Below are 12,552 nucleotides of genomic sequence, written 5' to 3'. Positions count from 1 at the left end.
TTTGAAACTCCACTTTAGCTGGAAACCAATTGCATTATTTTAAGAAAACTGGAAAGGTTAAAACTGCAAAGAAACACTCGGAATATCCAAAACAAGCTCTGGTTAATTTAAGGTGGAATTCTCTGGATAATCGTTTTGACCTTCTGTCCAACACCAGGATTGAAAATTTTCCCCCAGCCTCCAGAATTTTCTCAGGATAAAACAAGGATCTCCCACCACATTCTAGGCTTGTCCATCTCTTACCCCGTGGCCTTGACACCCTTTTTACCCCTCATTTTGGACAGAGAACTTTGGCTAGAGCTGAGCAAAGAGCTTTGCTGCCGAGATGGTAAACGAGCGCCCATTTCCCAAATGTCACTGTAGCACTCAAACCACAGGACCATCTTGTGGGCGCTTCCTGGCCATTTCCTGCTCGCTTGAAAGCAAAGGAAATGAGGTATGCTGAGGTGTGAACTTTATTTGTTTGTATGGGGACAGCACTAAGAGACAGAGACACAGCTCATGACCAAGGTGTCAGGCTCAGAAAGGAGAAAAAAACCCCTAAGAGCCCATTCCCAAGGCATTTCCAAATTAATGTTAAACAGTGCATCTGGATAAACCTGCAGGGACTGCCCGAAACTCTTAGGCAGGGAAAGGCACGGGCTGGGTTTGGGACTTTGCCAAGCTGTGCCTCAATTGATTTTCTTTGGTTTTAAGCCCTCAGTTTCACTAAAATCAGGAATGGGTCTTTGAGGGATGGTTGGTTGTTGGTTTGGTTTGGTCTGGTTTGGTTTGGTCTGGTCTGGTTTGGTCTTTTTTGTTCTGGTTTGGTCTGGTTTGGTCTTTTTTGGTCTGTTTTGGTGTGGTCTGGTTTGGTTTGGTCTGGTCTGGTTTGGTCTTTTTTGGTCTGGTTTGGTTTGGTTTGGTCTGGTCTGATTTGGTTTGGTCTGGTCTGGTTTGGCCTGGTTTGGTTTGGTCTGGTTTGGTTTGGTTTTTTTTGGTCTGGTTTGGTCTGGTTTGGTCTGGTCTGGTTTGGTCTGATTTGGTTTGGTTTGCTCTGGTTTGGTTTGGTTTGGTTTGGTTTGGTCTGGTCTGGTCTGGTCTGGTTTGGTTTGGTTTGGTCTGGTTTGCTCTGGCCTGGTTTGGTTTGGTTTGGTCTGTTCTGGTTTGGTTTGCTCTGGTTTGCTCTGGTTTGCTCTGCAGTGCTCCCATTCTCCTGCTGAGCCAAGAGCAGGACCAGCCCTGGCTGTGAGAGAAGGGACGGTGTGAAACGCCAACCCAGTGATGGACACAGCTCAGGCCGCTGAGGTGACCCCCAGATTCCTTGGGCTGGGAGAGCCCTTTCTCCTCCATGCCTTAAAAAACCCAAATTGACACCAATTCTTTTAATCCCCTCGAGAGTTTTCGCAGCCAGCAGGTTCTCCCTCGAGCCCTGCAGGCAGAGCTGGGTCTCTGCAGGGTGGCTGCTGCTCCTTGCAGGCAGGACTGGGGGGCAGGCCGGGTTATTAGCAGCGAAAGCTGATTGATTTATGAGAGCAGAAGTCTCTTGCTCGCTCCAGCACAGGTTATTCTCCGAATGCAAACTCTCCTTCGCTTCACACACACAAAGTGGCCGAGTGCTGCGTTATGAATGGGCCCCTTTGTTACCCCCGGCCCGGCAGGACAGACTGTTTAGTTCATGTCTGTGCTTTAGCGAAGGAGGACGGGGTCTGCGAGACAGATGTGCCCTTTAATTGCAGGGAAATATTAGAAGATCGTTAAGCCATTTCTGACAGGGCTTTCCTCTGGCTCAGGGAGCAGGGAGTTGTTTTGGGAAGGCCAAGGAGCAGCCCTGTCTTGCCAGCCCCACAAACAGGACCTTGTCCTGCTCCCTCACCCCAGCACTAAACAGAACCAGAAGAGGTTCAGTCAGAAGCCCCACTTTTCTGCCAGAGCTGCAGAGCTGCATCTCAGAGAGAACTCTCCTTACCTTGCATCTGATAAAAGGCTTTTCAGCACCGCTCGGGGAACCTGCCCTTCTGGAGATAAGAGCAGCCCTATCAGCTCTGCTGAGAACGTGGAGATGTGCCGAGGGTTCTGCTTCTTATTTATGTTACTGAGCATGGCCTGAGCGTAAGAAACTCTCCAGCAAAAGGAAAACACCCTGCAGTCACCTCAGGAAACACCCCAAAGTGCAGGGGGGAAAGGTAGATCTGCCCTATAGGAGAGAAAGCTTTTTTGGGGGCAGGGGTTTAGTCTTGGTTTAGTTATCCTGACACAGTGCCTTGGAGCAGTGTTTGGTGGCTCTGTGTTGGTTCCCCCACGGCAAAATTCCTGGAACAGCCTCAGATGTGTCTGCAGGGCACCCCTGAGATGGTGGCTTTGTCTTTTGGGATCATTGCTGCGACAGAACCTGACAGCTCCCCACTTCAGTTATCAACTCAGAGCTATGGATTTTCATTTAAAATCCAGCAAAACAGGCCAGAACAAACCCATCACACTGACTGTACGAGAGGGGACCTGCTGAGGGATAACGGGATCCCACAGAGATCTGAGCAAAGGCACTGGGGATTACAGAAACCTGCAGAATCAGCTCCAAGCTGGCCCTTGGCTACACATCCTTAGCCTCACCTCCAGCCCAGGGGAGGATGCAGAGCTGAGTGATCTGGCCAAAGCCCCAGCACTGAGTGGGCCCCGGGCTGGGATTTGGCTCCCAGCCCCTCCCAAACTCACCAGGAGCCTCTGCTGCAGTTCCTGCCTGCCCTCCCTGCAGCACAACATCCAAAATCCCTGCCAGGGGCTCATCCACGGGCCCTGCTGCACCAGCCATTGCATCTCCCAGGGGTAGAGAACTATCCCTGGGCACAGACTTGGACCATTCTGAGATTCTGGGATTACTAGAGGTGGCAAGGGACCTCATTTATCTGAGCCAGGCTCAAAGCCCTTCTCAGGACCACGCTGATAAAGCCAACAGACTTTCTGTTAATGGTCGCTGATAAGGGATTTTGGTGAGGGTTTTGTGCTTAGTCTCAGAGGAAAGTCAGTTTTGCTTTGTCTATCAATCCTACCCCTGTGAAAACACTTGTCAGTTCTGCAGCCTCTTTCTCCAAGGACAGGGGATGGTTTTACAAAATCTGAGCTCTTTGGGGGCAGCATCACACAGACAGGGAAACTGAGGCATGGGGACATTAATACAGTTGTGTAAAAGCCCTTTTTTCATCTTTACTCTCACATCTGCTGCTGGGTGAGCCAGGAGCCAGCACTCACTGCCTGGTTCTTGTAGATTCTTTCTGATTCAAGCCTGGTTCTTGCAGATGTAACACTAGAGAAGGCCTTAGATGTGTTTGTTTAGTGGGAATGTTTGTCCTCAGCAAAAGCTTCACTCCAGTTATGCAGCAGAGGCTGGTTCCCTGCTGCAGCTCCCTGGAAGTGTTGCTGGGGTGGTGTTTGCTCTGCCGTGTTTGATACCAGGAGGAAGAACAGCACCTTGTCAACTCCTTTCTGTACTGCAATGTTCACTTTGGGTTCCAGCCCAGGTGCCAGGATCGGATTCAGCCTTTTTGTCCAAGAGATAGGAGTGATGGCAACCCCTGAATCCTTCCAGGACCTTTCTCTTGCACCAGTTAAAACCTCAGCGTTCCTTCGTAAGGAAATCCAAAGCCCCTGGGAACTTCCACTGGTGTAAACTGGGTTTTCCTGTTCAAATATCTCGATTGAGATTGACAAAGAAAATATCTCGGTGTAATCCTGCCGGGCTGTTTTCCTTGGAATGCCACGGGCAGGCTTGTTCACAAAATCTCTGCTTGTGCTATAGGCGTGGGCAGAAACAACCCCGTCCCTGGAGCCACAGGGGCTGGGCTCGGTGCACAAGGAAAACACGGATCCGTGCCATCCCAGCAGGGTGGCAGCCCTCAGCCCCACTGCCAGGCTCAGGAGAGCAGCTGGGATGTGGGTCAGGAGCCAGCAGAGTGCTGCACGAGGGCACTGAGTGTGTCCTGGGGCAGGGAAATGCAAACCTGGGCCAGTCACGAGATTTAAACCTGGCATTTGAGAGGGATTCAAGGCACTGTGGCTCCCAGCTCCTGTGAATGGGCATGGGATTTGTGTGACTTCAGGCTCCTTGGAAATCTCACCCTCAGGACCCATCCATCCCAGTCAGAACCATTTGTCTGGCCCAGAGGCAGAGATCAGACTCCCGGTGCTGTATCAGGAGCTTGCATGTGCTTCTTGGGGAACAGACAGGTTCCTGTGAGCCCTGGACCACCTCCCCCCTCTCACCTCTCCTCTCACCTCTGGGCTCCCTGTGATGCAGCCTTGACCCAGCCCAAGTAACCTGCTCTGGGCCCAAACCCTGAGTTTGTGCTCTGGATGCTGTGGACACTCAGAGCCTGTGCTCGGATTTAACCCAAACCCAGCTCTGGGCTCAAACCCTGAACTCAGATTTAACCCAAACCTGGCTCAGGGCACAAATAGACTCGAGCCCTTGGAAAAGCCAAGCCACATCTGGTGTAGGATTCAGCTGCAGGACGGTGTTGGGCTTGTGTTTGCCCCTCGATAGGGTGCCCAGACCCTCACTGCACACTGCAGATGTCAGAGATGGACCATTCCTTCCATTTCCTTTCAGCTGAGCCCTCCCGTGGCTGAGCATTCCCTCAAGAGGCGCTGAGGTGCCCCAGGCTCCTGTCGCAGGGAGCAGCGCTCGCTCTTGGAGATGCTGCCGGGATCCTTTCATGCTGTTGTTTTTCCTCAGTCTGGGATAAGTCATCTTGGGCTGGAGGAGCTTGTTTTGTTCTCTGCGGATGGAAACAAAACAGCCCCCGATGGCCGCTTCCTGATGGGCTTCCTGCGATTGTGCAGGGAATGGTGGCAGGGAACAAAACAGGATATGGCGGCGGGGTTGTGAATGTAACGGGGACAATGGTATCAAAGTGGAATAAAAATAATGAATGGGCACTGCTGGAGCCATGAGTCACAACCTGAAATATTTGTGTCTCCCCAAGCTGCCACCTCCCAGCTCTTGAATTCCTGGGAGAACACTCTTTTTGCACTTTCCAGTGCTCTGGCAGTAGGAACCCAAAGAGAAAAGACAAGGTTTTGTGGTTTGCACCTATTCCCTCAGGCTCCTTTCTGTCCTTTCCAAGGCAGCCTGGGAGCAGGCCCAGAGATGGGACAGACCTTCTCTGGTGACAAACCCCCAGTACTTCTGGGTTTCTCCATTTGTTGTTTTCCTTCCCAGGGCAAATAATTTCTATTGAAAAGCTTCAATTTATTTCTGTGTGTCGGAAACAAAACCCAGCAGGATTGTCAGTCTCAGTTTGTGACACAAATGAAAACACCCCCCAGAAGCTCTGCTTTGAGGGAAAAGGTGACACCACTGCAACAGCAGATGCAGCTCGGAGTGAGCTCAGCCTTCCTGACACAGCGTGCTGGGTCAGTCTGCAGAGTCCTGATGGAATATTTGCCACTGGGAAGAGCCTCTGGCAGCACATCAAGGCGAGGGGCCGGGCACTGGGTGCTCCAGGACAGAGCTGAGGTCAGCACAGCATTTCTGCATTTGTGATCCAGGATAGTTGGGGTTTGTCAGCAAGCCAGGCTCTGAAACCATCTTGCAGTTTCCCTCCCTGTTCCTTCAGCAGAGAAGACCATAAAAATGCTACAATAATATTTACTGAAGGGTGCATGTTCGCAGTTAGGCCCATGTGTCTCTGTTTACAAACACATCTGCTGGGAGCAAGGCAATTGTTTTAAAAGCATGAGGGGGAAAAGAAACTAAATTAAATCAAAAGGAAGGTGAGCTAGAGCTGGGTGGATTTGGGAGCTCAGCCCTGGAAAGCTGTGACCCAACAGCATCAGTCTCAGGGAGAAGGGGATACAGCTTTGGAGGAGAAAAGCTGAGGGCAGAGAGGAGTGGTGATACAAGCACAGGAAAGCGGCTGTGGGGAGTGTTAATACCTGGCAAAGGCCGATTGATTTTCTGGGAACATGGCACGGCTTGGAAAAGGTCCTGTGGGATCATACAGTCCTTAGCCTGAGCAGGCAAGGCTGGGTCATCCATGCAGGCGAATCCTTTCATGATCGGTGTCACTTCAGGCTCTTGGGAAAATCTCCACCTCAGGACTTGTCCATCCCAGGCAGAGCCATTTCCTGGCTTTTATCAGATCCCAGATTCCCAGTGATTCAGTGCAATTAACTGCCAGGATAAGAAACCTGGCCCAAGCCATGCCAAAGGCAAAGCTTCCAGCACCTGGAACAGGTTTTACATTCTACCCTCATCCTGAATCCTCTCACGTGTCCTGGCTGGCAGAACCGGGCAGGGAACAGAAGCCAGGGAATTCTCTGGGAACGGCAGCCAGGAGCTGTGGTTTGTCCCAATGGACACCCACCTCACCCAGTGTCAGTCCCAGCAGGGTGGGAAGCACTGGGGAAGGCAGGAGCGCTCAGGGAATTCCCTGTCCACAGCCCGCGGATGGGATGAGCCAGCTGGGGACTGACAGGGCTGTTCCCTGCTCCAGGCACTGCTGCTGCTGCTGCTCGTGCTCTGAAGGAAGAGCTGCAGCATGCTCCAGGATTTCGGGATGTGTACGATGGGATGGACCCTCCAGCCTCAGCTTTCACCACATTTACCTTCTGGAGGTCAAGGGGCCACAGAGGTAATTTGGGCAGGTTCTTTTTTAATTCCACCTCTGTTCCTGGGCCTGTGCTGAGACCTCACAGAGGCTTCTCCTGGGGATTTCCCACAGCTCCAGGCCTGGTTTAAGCCTCCTTATCAATATCCTTAATGCAGCAACTCACTGGGAAGGAGAAACTGTCACCTGGTTATTCCCAGTTGGCTGGAAACAAACCCAAACCATTAATGTGAAGTCTAGACTGAGGAAAAAAAAGTAATCGGTCCAGATCCTATGAAAGTGTGCCTGAAGTAAAGTGCTTTTCTGAGAAGTGAAGTACAGAAGAATGGTTCATATTTTTCAAGGCTGCTTTCGGGGATCTTGAGATGAAAATAACAGAACACTGATTTTAGCAGCCTTCTTTTACCCACTTGATATGAAATTTGATGGGAATAGTGAACTTTTTTTTTTCCCTTATGAGGAGTTTTGCTAAATAATTTTGCCTCAATTTTGAGCTGTCTAATTTCAGTGTGGTTTTGGTGTTTTTCAGTGTTTTTGCTGTTTCTGCTACTCTGACTCCTGCTTTGTTTCCCCCTAACACAAGATACCACGTTGTGGTTTCCCATGTATTTGAATTGTGAAGGAATTATGGTGTATTCCAAGGCTGCCAGGCTACCCTTGGATGGAGTAGCCTGGATGGAAAGGGGAGGAAAGGGAAGGAAAGGCAACCTGGGCTGAGTGGGTAGCTCTTTGTCCGGGTCACTGTCCTGCTCTGTGGCTCTGAGCAAGTCTCCAGTGCAGACTGGGGCAAAAACCTGCAGTGTGGGATGCCCTAAAATAATGAAATGAACCCCCTCCTTTATGCCCACAGAAATCCTCAGCTCTGCAGAGACTTGGGCACAGTGTTAAAGGTTTGCTGCCTTCTTCACCCTGAGTGCTGCTGCAGCAGGGAAAGGGGCTTGGAGCACCCTGGGACAGTGGAAGGTGTCCCTGCCCTTGGCAGGAGGAGGAATGGGATGAGCTTTAAGGTCCCTTCCAACCCAAACCATTCCATGGTTCCCTGACAGCAGCCTGCATCTCCTCCCATCCCTCCTCCTGGGGCAGGGATTCCAGCAGTTGGGGTGTCCCAGCCCCAGCAGCCCAGCTGGGAAATGCTGTGAACAGCACGTTGTGGGACACTGGGCAGTGCTGCAAGTGGGTAAAAGGGGGAAGAACAATGCACTTGGAAGTGACGGCGCTCATCCTGCTGGAGTCACTGGGGGGAATGAAGGATCTCCAGCTGCAGCCCGGAAAAGCTCCTAAGCAGGACTTAAATGGATTGGGAAAGGCACAAGATTGGATTGTGGTTGTTGGCACTCAAATGCTCGTGATTACAATTTCCCAGGGGGAGTTCTGGCAAGTCCCTGCCCCAATCACATCCTGTAAGGAAGGTGGAGCAGCAGGAGTAAACCTCAGGAAAAGTGGTCTGGAAAAGCTGCAGAGGGAATCCTTGGTTTGATTAGGTGCAAGGAAAGAGTGGGTATATGAGAGTGTATCCAAAGGATTCCTGTCCGTGTCCCAGTGGCAGCATGCTGGGGCTCGGTGCCCCACAGTGTGCACAGGACAGGGAAGAGGAAGAAGGCAGAGAGAGGGGGATGCTCCCTAAAGGCTGTGCCAAAGGTCAAGGGCAGGGTTGAGAACAACACTCTGTCCTCCTGCCTCCAACCCAGTGCCTGGTCCATCCGAATGTGCTGCCCCAAGATCAGCACAGACCCTGCTCCTGTTTGAATTTCTTATTTGACTCATTCTCTTGCAAGCCTGATGTTATCTCTGTGCTCGTAGGAGATGCTGGCAGCAGAAGTGCTGAATGGTAACACTGCAGTGCCAAAGTCATCTCTACTCCAGGGTTGCTCCTCGGTGCAAACCCTGGGCTGTGTGTGGGGCTGCTGGATCTCAGATTTTGGTGCTTTGAATCGTTAGGTCTGGGATCTTCAGGGCTATGTTGGCAACATTCTCTTTACAAAACTATTTGGGGAGTTATTTTCTCTCAGGACCCGGAGCGGTGAAATTTTGGGGAGGGGGGGAAAAAGGAAAGAAAACAGCCACCCGTCTAGAGGCGGAGTCGTCTCTCCATGGCGCAATGGTTCAGGTACTCGGCGCTCTCTTCTCTTCTAAGTCAGCCTTTGTGGAGGAGGATGAAGCTTTGATCTTTAGCAACGCCTTTTAAATGTGGTTATGGCCAGAAAAGTGAATGTAGAGAGCTCAAAGCTGATGTTCAGTGAAATCTCATTGCACACATACAGAATAACCCCAGTTATTGGGGACACCTGGGGTGACAGCACTGCTCACCTCACCAGCCCTTGTCCCCCTGGCCTTTCTCCTTTCTCGAATGCCCTGTTCCATTCATTAACCGAGTGAAACCTTTGCTGAAGGGTGTGTGTCACCTCCCTTTCACAGCAAGGGATCAGGAAAACTTGCTTGAAGCCCTGGTGGCTTGTCAGTTCCCCCAGAATCCCAGACTGGCTGTTCCTGCCCTCAGGGCCAAAGCCAACCTGTGCCCTCCCACTGTGTCCCACTCCCACCTGGGACCTGGCTCCAGATGGCTCATCCAAGTACAGGCAGACCTGCAAATTCACCCTCTCACAGCTGGAAACTGCTGTATAAATAAGAGCCACACCACAGATTCCTGCCTGAGGGATGCAGGAGTGGGTGCCAGCTCCTCGGGGGCCTCGCCTGTGGCAGTCACTGGTGGGCTGCCCTGGGGCGGCTGGGGCCGGGGCTGCCCGGGGACCTGGATGTGCTGCCAGCTGCCATGGACGGCACTGGTCACATTTATGCCAGGAATGTGATTAAAACCTGGAAAAACTGAGGCCAGCCTATTCCCAGAGGCACTATTAGGTAACAAATATGCCAGAGCAGTACACATAGCCCCTGTCTCAGCCCCGGGCTGGCCGGCCCAAGGCCACAGGCTGAGGCAGCAGCGTGGGGGGACCCCGGCGGGCTGTGCCCTGTCTGGGCAGGCGATGTTGGCACCTGGGACACCTCAGAGTGTTTTCCCAGTCTCCCAACACTGAGTAGCTCTCGATTCCAGGGGAGAGAAGCTCGGTATTTCATGGAGGTGCTGCTCTCTGCCTCAGCCAAACCCCTCCTGAACAGGCTGGGCCCCCAAAGCTGGGCCTGACCAGCACTGCCCTGGGGAGCTGAGCTCCACAGTGAGCACAGGGAAGGTTGTACACATTCCCTGCAGCCTGAAGCCGAGCCATGGCCCCTTCCAGGAGAGGTAGCCCGAGTCCCAGGCAGCCCTGACATTGTCCAGGGGGTGCCCAGGCCGCACAGGCTGCCTGCTGCCTGCCCCCATATTTTTTCTCTCAGCTGGATGTGGGCACAGGGCTGAGGCGGTGGCAGGGGGCTGGCTCAGCGCCACCCGCCTTCCCTTGCATGTCAGCAGCGCTGCTTGTGCTGAGCTCTTGGAGCTGAGCAGGTGTCACCAGCCCTATCTCTCCTCATCTGCTGGGGTGGCTCAGCTCCCCTGGGGCTGAGCCTTTGTGCTGCCACCAACTCGGGTTTAGCTCAAACCACGCCTGGCCCAGGAGCTGCCACGAGCAGCTGGAGCATTTGGATTTCTTCTCCTGTTTTCAGGACTGAAACTGTTCAAGCAGCACAAGGCAGAGCTTGGTGCCAGTGCCCCAGTGAGGTTCTCGCTGTCCCAGTTAACACCAGTTGCACGCAGGCAGGTCTGAGCGGCCACTTTGTCTTTCAAGGAAGATCCTTATCTGAGGAAGCTCTCTGTCACACACTGTGTCACAGAGCAGGATGTACTTGCTTGTGTGCGTAAAGAGTTGTACTTGGTGCAGCCCCAGCCATTGATCCTGTGGAGTGTTGTTGGGTTTGGGGTTTTTTGGGACAGCCAGAGAGATCCCTGCTTTCCGATTTCTTTACCACCAGAACCTTTCTTCAGAAGAAAAATGGCTTTAGGCAGAAAAAGCAGCCTGAAATTAAGAGTGCGTGACTAAGCTTGAATTCAGAAGGACCCTCCAACCCCTGCCTAAATCCTGATGAAGTTCCAGTAAAAATCTTGTGAGCAACCTCTCACACTGATTTTGTGGGATAACTGTCATTATAGTTTTTTTCCCAGATGTTGTATCCCTTAAAAACCTCCAATTTTGTGTATGTTTTTAGACTGTAGATCTCCAAATCCAAACATTCAGAATCTTTATCTGATGAATCTGTAGTCACATTTTCCTTGTCTCTGCCCAGCTGAGACTGGGTCTAGAGGGTCCTAAGCCAGTCCAGCAGCCCGGTGTGGGGTTCACCCAGCACCTCAGGTAGGGAACCTGACACTTTTTATACTGGGAAGAAGCAGAAGCCTGCAGAAAACGCATCATTTGGGAACGCCTGCCTGGCATCCTGATCTCAGTGAATCAGAGGAGCAGCAAATCCTGATCTCTGATGGGAAGAATGAACCATCTCTTGTTCTTGTACCTTCCTGCACAGGCAATATTTGCAGCCTGGAGATAATCCCAGCCCTCTGAGGGGTTTCTCACACAATCCGCTCCCTCCCTTACTCTAAGCTGAAAAAGGGAGGGGTATTTTTGAAAGGTTCTGAATCCACCAAGGAAAAGCTGCTGGAAAGGTTGAACACAGTGTGAGCTCCTTTCACCAACCACCACTGGGTAGTGTGGGGTAAACCCCTCCCTTTCGTTGTTTGAGGGCTGTGACCAGAGTGAGAGGTTGATCACGAATTGCAGCAAATGCTGGAGCTTCAGCAGGACTGATGCAGATGTTCGAGGGTTCCTCTGAGTTCAGGCTTAGTCAGGCCCACTCCAATTCCAGACCACTTCGGCTTATTTGGGTTTGTGATGGGGGCTGAGATCAGAGACAGAAAAAAGCTGATTTTTGTGAGTGCACAGCACTGGCCTGACTCTCTCTAAGTGGGTTAACTTCAGGCTGAGGGGGATTTTCGTGTTGACCAGCAGACTCTGAGTTATTGACATTTTTAGTGATGGTATCACGAGCCTGGTGGTGTCTGATTTGTGCTTAGATTCTCGTGTCACTGCAGGAGCTGCACTTCTCTAAGTTTTCTGAATTTCTGTTTCCCTCCCTGCTTATAGAAGAATTTACAAAACAAACCTCTGAAACAGCTACCGGGGGGGGGGGGGGGGGGGGAGAGCAATAATTTATTATTTTTAAGAGCTCCTGGTTCAGGCTGTGCGTTCAGTGACCCTCTGCTGCCCACACACCGCTGCTGGGTGGCTTTTGAGTGCTCAGTGCCCAGAGGAGGTGAGTCTGGAGCTTTGTTTTGGAGTCCGCTCCATCAGCTCACATTAAAGTGGGGGCTGCTTTCAGTGCGGGAGGTTCCTCCTTCAGTTTCTGCCCTGCCACTCATAAAGGCAGCTGTGTTGTGTGTGGTTAACGAGCTCCTCCAGAGCAGGCAGCCCTTGCCAGATGCACTTTGAGTCAGGCAGGGCTGTGCCAAAGCCATCAGGAGCCCGGCACTCTTCGCTTGGGAAACCCGAGCACATCCACGCGAGGAAATAGATAGAACTTTTTGTCAACATTTGGAGTTTCAGCAAGAAGGGGGAAAAAGATTAAAAATAAAAAAAAGGATAACAATTTCCTGTTTTTAAGCATTTCTAGAAATGCACAGTTGGGTAACACACCAGCCCTTCACTTCCCACAAAATAAACAAAAAGTGTAAAGTAATGCATTTTTTCCCCCGCCACGAACACCCGTAACTCTGACCTGCTCTGGTTGCTTCTCCTTCAGCAGCAACCTCAAAACACAAACAGCACACAAACCCTCCCAAAGGAGACGCAGAGACTTTCACTGCCACTCCAGAGGTGTTCCCACTACAAACCAGTTGGAGCAGCAGGTGGGCAGGGGACTCGCTGGGACTGGGGGTGAAGCTGCCCCCGTGAGGTGCCACAGCCCCCATGAGGTGCCACAGCCCCAGCAGCTCCTGCACTGTTTGCAGAGGTCCAGTGAACCTGAACGCTGCTCCCACCTGAAG

General features: G+C 51.9%; 1 protein-coding gene across 3 annotated transcripts in view; it reads left to right on the top strand.

The window, feature by feature from the left end:
• The window catches only part of FLI1 (Fli-1 proto-oncogene, ETS transcription factor), an 84,703-nt gene that overhangs the window by 33,233 nt on the left and 38,918 nt on the right, over positions 1–12,552 (top strand). The gene's annotated exons all lie outside the window — the stretch shown is intronic.

This window comes from Coloeus monedula, assembly GCF_965178545.1.
Source record: "Coloeus monedula genome assembly, chromosome: 25".
Lineage (NCBI taxonomy): Eukaryota > Metazoa > Chordata > Aves > Passeriformes > Corvidae > Coloeus > Coloeus monedula.
This window is presented reverse-complemented; position numbering and strand designations above follow the sequence as displayed.